Source organism: Arachis hypogaea, chromosome 18, assembly GCF_003086295.3.
Source record: "Arachis hypogaea cultivar Tifrunner chromosome 18, arahy.Tifrunner.gnm2.J5K5, whole genome shotgun sequence".
Classification (NCBI taxonomy): Eukaryota; Viridiplantae; Streptophyta; class Magnoliopsida; order Fabales; family Fabaceae; genus Arachis; species Arachis hypogaea.
Genome location: NC_092053.1, coordinates 65,156,197 through 65,163,066, shown reverse-complemented (window position 1 = coordinate 65,163,066; position 6,870 = coordinate 65,156,197).

The window sequence follows — 6,870 nt, the reverse complement described above, 5'->3', positions numbered from 1 at the left end:
GGTGCAAACACTTTATTCATCAATCTTTGATAGGTGGCCCCTGCATTTTTTAATCCAAATGGCACGACCACGTAGCAATAATTTGCTCTAGGTGTGATGAAAGATGTCTTCTCTTGATCTGACTTGTACATCGGTATCTGGTTGTAGCCCGAGTAAGCATCCATGAATGATAGATACTGGTACCCTGAGCTGGAATCTGCCAGGGAGTCAATGTTGGGGCAGAGGATATGTGTCTTTTGGACATGCTTTGTTGAGGTCGGTATGATCGACACACATCCTCCAATTTCTGTTATGTTTTTTTACCAACACCACTTTTGCCAGCCACACCGGGTACTTGACTTCCCTGATGAACCCGACTTCTAACAAGGCTTGTACTTGTTTTTTGACTACTTGAGCTCGTTCTGGTCTGAGCTTTCGTCTTTTTTTTTTGGACAGGTCGGGATTCTGGATTGACAAATAACCTGTGCGACATAAGCTCGGGATCGATCCCGGGCATGTCGGAGGCTTTCCAGGCGAAGAGGTCGGAGTTTTCTTGTAGGAGTTTTACAAGTTTTTGCTTCAGATCTTCTACTAAATTAGCTCCTATGTTGGTATTCCTTTTGACTTTTTGCCCCCATCTGGACTCGTTCCGTTTTTCTTCCGGGCTCTGGTCATAATTCTTCTCTTACTCGGACTCCGCCGAGTTCAATTGTATTGACTTCCTTGCCTTTACCCTTTAGGTTTAGACTCTCATTATAACACCTCCTCGCCAGCTTCTAGTCTCCCCTGATGGTAGCAATCCCTTCCTGTGTTGGAAATTTCATGCAGAGGTGAGGGGTAGAAACAACCGCTCCCAGCCAGTTTAGCGTCATTCGACCTTTCAGAGCATTATAGGCGGATATTACATCAACAACAATGAAGTCGATGCTTAAGGTTTTAGATTTCAACCCTCTTCCAAAAGTTGTGTGTAGGGAGATGAAGCCTAGTGGCGTGATAGGAGCGTCTCCTAACCCAAAGAGTGTATCCGGATAGGCTTTTACTTCCTTCTCATCTAGTGCCAGCTTATCAAAATGCCGGTTTGAATAATATGTCGGCGGTTCTGTGCAGGTGAGCATTGGCGAGGATCATGGTAATTATCCCCAGGTCGTCGTGCCCGGGTATGATCCCCTGTCCATCTTCTCTTGTAAAGGAGATTGTGGGAAGGTCGGGTTCATTATCTCCGACCTGGTAGACTTCCTTCAAATGCCTCTTCTGAGACGATTTGGTCAGCCCCCCTCCAGCGAATCCTCCTGATATCATATGAATGTGTCGTTCTGGAGTCTGTGGGGGCGAACCTCTCTGCTCATGGTCTTCCTCATCTCTCTTCCTTTTTCCCTGATTGTCCGACCTTTTCATGAGATATCTATCCAGCCGACCTTCCCTGGCCAGCTTTTCTATCACATATTTTAGGTCGTAGCAATCATTTGTGGAATGCCCGTACAGCTTTTGGTATTCACAATATTCGTTACGACTTCCACCTATTTTTGTTTTTAATGGGATGCGGAGGAGGAAGCTTCTCGGTGTGACAGATTTCCCTGTAGACATCCACTAAGGAAACTCGTAGCGGGGTGAACGTATGGTATCTTCTGAGCTTCTCAGATTTGACTTCTTCTTTTCTCTTGGGTTCCCTCTCTTTTTCCTTCAGCTGTTGAGGGTGCCCTGGTTGCCAACTCGGCTCCCGTAACTTGGCGTTTTCTTCCATATTGATATACTTTTCAGCTCGTTCTTGCACATCACTTAAGGAAGTTGGATATCTTTTTGATATAGACTAGGAGAAGGGGCCTTCTCGGAGGCCGTTGACAAGTCCCATTATTACTGCCTCTGTAGACAAGTCTTGAATTTCCAAGCATGCTTTGTTGAATCTTTCCATATAGTCTCTCAGGGGTTCTCCGACCTCCTGTTTTACTCTGAGTAGGCTGGGAGCGTGCTTGACCTTGTCTTTCTATATCGAAAATCAGGTAAGGAATTTACGCGAGAGATCGTCGAAACTAGATACCGACCTTGGGACAGGCTATCAAACCACTTCATAGCTGCTTTAGTCAATGTTGTTGGAAAGGCTTTGCAGCGAGTAGCATCTGAGGCGTCTGCTAAGTACATCCGACTTTTGAAATTGTTGAGGTGGTGTTTTGGGTCGGTTGTCCCGTCGTACAGGTTCATGTCAGGGCTTTTGAAGTTTTTGGAAACTCTAACCCTCATGATATCTTCAGTAAACGGATCTTCTCCCCCTAGTGGACTATCTTCCCGAGTAGTACGAGAATCTTTTTTGCGAAGGTTGGATTCTAGTTTTGAGAGCTTGTCCTCCGGCTCTCTTTGCCTTTTGATCTCTCTCTTCAAGCTTCTCTCTGTTTCACGCTGTCGCTCTAACTCCTGTTCCAACTGCTCAAGTCGGCCCTGATGTCCTTGTAGCCATCCCATAAGGTCGACGTCATGAGGCTGTTTTCCCCTTCGGGGAGGCAAACTTCAGATGGGATTCTCCTTTGGTTGTCGGAGGGCCCTCCCCTTGCGGCTCCTCCATTCTTGGCTGGGGTATTACCAAGGCTTGGTCGTTGTTGACTATGTCTTGATATTCCTGGTTTGACTTGGACGCATTGTGTCCGTCTTCACGTTGGTCGTTCGCCATTAAACATTGATTCCCAGGTCCCCAGCAACGGCGCCAATGTTCCGAGGGTTACCTGATGGACTACCTTTGGGCTTGTATGTGAGTCTCAAATCCTCAATGAAGTATACTTCGACTTGTCCCACGTCTTGTGGCCATCGTCCGAATTGTTTATCAGAAGGTGGGGGGTGGTACCTGCAAAACACTTCAATGCTTAAGTCGGCAAGGGTCTTTGCAGGTTTTAGTGTATTGGAACTTAAAGGTACCTGAGTGTGTCAGGGTATTTATAGGAGATGAGCCAATAATTACCGTTAAAGTAGTTCCACCTCTGATGGTGGATAACCGTCCCCTTATATTAGGGTTGTTGGGATCTCTCTTCTAGAAGTGAGTGAGAAATTTTAGGGGGCACTTACTCATTTAGTTAAGTGTGAACTGCCTGTTTTAATTTATTCCGACCTCTTAAAAGAGGTCGGATACGTGGACGAAGCCGTCCTTTTGGATTGGACCTTTTAACTGTATTGGGTTTGGCTTATATCTTGGGTCAGGGTATGAACATAATATATAAATTTAATTTTGATACATTAATAGTGTAAAATATTTTACATAGTCGTTCAATCATATCTGTTTTTTTGAATGACCATTCACGTGATAAATGTAAAAAATAGTTATTTTTACTAATATAACTTTATATAATTGGATGTATGTGTAAAACTATTTTACACTAATAATATATCAAAATTAAATTTATAATACATACTTTTGCCGTTAAAATGAAATATTTGGCTTTATTATTTGTTTACTTTTTAACTATCAAAAGAAAGAACGATGCCTTGAAGCGAGATGAGAAAGTTTGATGTAGTCAATTAAGCGACAAAACTCTAAATTTAAAGAGGCTATTCAGCTTTTCCATATGTATGAAAATGAAAAGTAATGTATCACAAAAAATTAAATAAAAAATATTATTTTAAAAATTAAAAGTAATTTGACTAGCAGAAAATAGATCCTTTCAATTTTTTTTTTAATTATTTTGTCAAATATAATTTTTCATGATATATTTTTGTAATACTAAAAAAGTATATTAAATAAGACATTAAAAGATAAGATATCATACTTGATAAAATAATTTAAAAAAAATTTAAAAAAATTATTTTCATTAAAAAGTAACAGTAATTGAAGATGAATTACCCAAACAAAATGCAATATTATTTATATATTAAAAATTAATTATTAAATTTTAGAATAACAATTATATCTCAAAATTTCTCCTCATCTCTATATCCATTTTTGTATATGGCAGCAAAATGTTCCTCCACATTTTTATTTTTCACTAGGAAAATGTAACCCCTCTGGATGAGTACGAAAATTATTTGGTAGTTGATTTTTAGTGTATAGTTAAAGGTAATTGTTATCCACACTTCATTTTCTGTAAAAAATAAAATCAAAAGAAATAGGCATGCATTTACTCCTAATAATTTATTGTTGAACTTTTAGGGGAGATATCAAATTTAATTTGTCATGCGTCCAACTTTACCTTTTAATTACTTTTTGAATGCGTGAGCTTTCTTCCATTGAAAAATTTTCATCAAAATCTCTGAATTTCTTGCAAGTTATAATTATTTCGAAGTTGCCAAGCTTTGATGATATGATATATATGTCATATGTAAGTATGTATTCTTTGAACTGATTCTCACAATTTGTCCACATCCACGCCTATATATTCATAAAAGAGAAATTTTTTCAAAGTTGTGATATGGATGTATTGAATCCATGATTCATTATTGGTTTTTATATAGCTACCCACTATCAATAATGGTTTGCTATATTAGGTTAATTATCATCACTTTTTTTCTATAAGAACTTGCATTGCTTCTATCTCGTCATCATTATTATTATGCATGTGCTTTTGTAAGGTATTAATTTTTAGAATCAATTGTCAAATATTTACTAGATTGTGGACATATCTAAATAGAAGAAGAATCAACCAATTTTTAAACATCATCAAGGCTTGCCTAGCTAACCATCAAAAAACTAAAAAAAAAAATCCAAAAAAGAAAGAAAACAGTTAAATAAATTGGGATATAATAGACATTATTTATGCTATGGTTATTGCTCTCTACAATTTGAATAAACTTAGCCGCTAAGGTTTGGCCTAAAAGGAAAGAAGCATACGCATTATATTCTCCGAAGGATTTCGTTGAAGTAATATGTTGTCAGAAGTATGAAAAATAATTAAGAAAAAAAATGAAAGATATAGAAATTTTTTTTGATAATTTCAATATAACATTATTGTATATTTGTTTTACGATAATATTAAAAAGACAAAAAAAAAACAGTTAGAATTTGTTTTATTTAATATTTATTAATTATTATAATAATTAATAAATATTAAATAAAACAAATTCTGATTGTTTTTAACTAATATTTTTTTATTATCAAATATTTTCGTTTGTTTCATATGTATGCCTTTTAATTTAAGATATATTTCACATGAAAAATAATTTATCTCATTAATAATATTTGAAAAAACTTCTTGTTTTTTTCTTTTTGAAAGTGTACATAGAACTATCTCAATATGTGTATGTAAATTTCGAAAAGAGAAGTTAATATTAGATATTTTTTGGATATATTTAATGTATTAAAAACGTAAAAAAAATTATTTTTATAATAAATAATATTAAAATATTTTTTTATAATATACTTAATCAATATTTTTAGAACATAAAATAGCAAAAATTTTTAATTAATTTCTCCTCTTGATTATGACTTTTGAACGGAATTTTCTTGATATACTAAACAAAGAAAATATATTTCTTAATTTTGATACGTTGATGATATAATACTTTTACATTGATAAAACGTAAAGATCAAATTTTTTTAGCAAATAATTAGCCCATAAATAAAAAAAAATGAGAGGCAAATATGGTTTGAGTTATTATTACAAAAAAAATGATGGCTGATTAATAAGGAAAAAATTGATTTACTAACTGAATTGATTTATATTTAATATTTTCATTTTCACATCAATCATCAATGTACACAAAAATTAATAATAAACCAAAGGTTAACCTTATTATATCTAAAGATTTAAATAGGTTCAACATCAACCTATAACCTACTAAGTTGAATATATGTGTGAGTTAAATTAAAATAGAAAAAGTATAAGTAGATAATAAAAAAATTAAATAATATGAATAATGGATATATTGAATGTTTAATTTTTTTTTGGGGTTTTTCGTCGGATGTTCAATTTACTAAGTGTGCGGATAGTTATTTTAATATTAAGATTTAGATGGATAATTTGGGATGTAGTGTATTTTTATTTTATTAGACTAATTTTAAAACCCATTATTCATATTGTTCACAAAAATTATTATCTACCTATCAAGTCTAATAAAATATTACAGCAAGTTATTACTAATTACCAATTCTCTCCATCTCAAGCATAGCACTCCTAAAATTTAAGTCTGTTTTATGGCCACTTTGAGAATGATCCTTCTTTAAATTTGGGATGTGCAATCTCATTAATCAAGCAAACATATGCTGGTACTGATTGGTATTTATTAATTAAAAGCCGAATTTTTTTAAAACCAATAAAATAAATATTATTATAAGGTGAATTCTACCCAACCCCCTCTAAAATAACATGTAAGTTATCCTTCATGATATGTCACATTTTAATTGGTCATTACTTAACTATAGTTGGGTTATTTTGTAATTTATTATTTGAGATGGGTAATTGTATAATTTCTTAAAATATTAAAATTTTACCCCATTAATTGAAGCACGTTCTCACGCAATCTCTTTCTACAGTGCATCATTCCTTAACGAGTCGTTGAATTTCTATGGCTTGTAACTTCTTCGTTCTTCCCAGTATAGTCAGCACCGACTTCCAGTATAATCAGCACCGACTTCATTGCTATCTCATGTCCTCTCACTCAATCTCTTTTTTTTTCTTTACCATAGATCATTCCTTACCAATATAATTAATGGTTAGTTTGGTTATTAAATTTTTTTCATTAAAAATAATATATGGAATATATATTTATATGTAAAATATAATATAATATAATAAAATAAATCTATTAAGAGTACTTAAAAGTATAATTAAAATAAGGAATATACAAATATAATAATAAAATTTGTACTCTAAACAAGTAAACATATCTTTTATCATACATAAATTATTTAAAAAAAATATAAATTGTTAAAATTAATAACACAAATTTAAAATGATAAAATTCAACTTTCTTACAAGT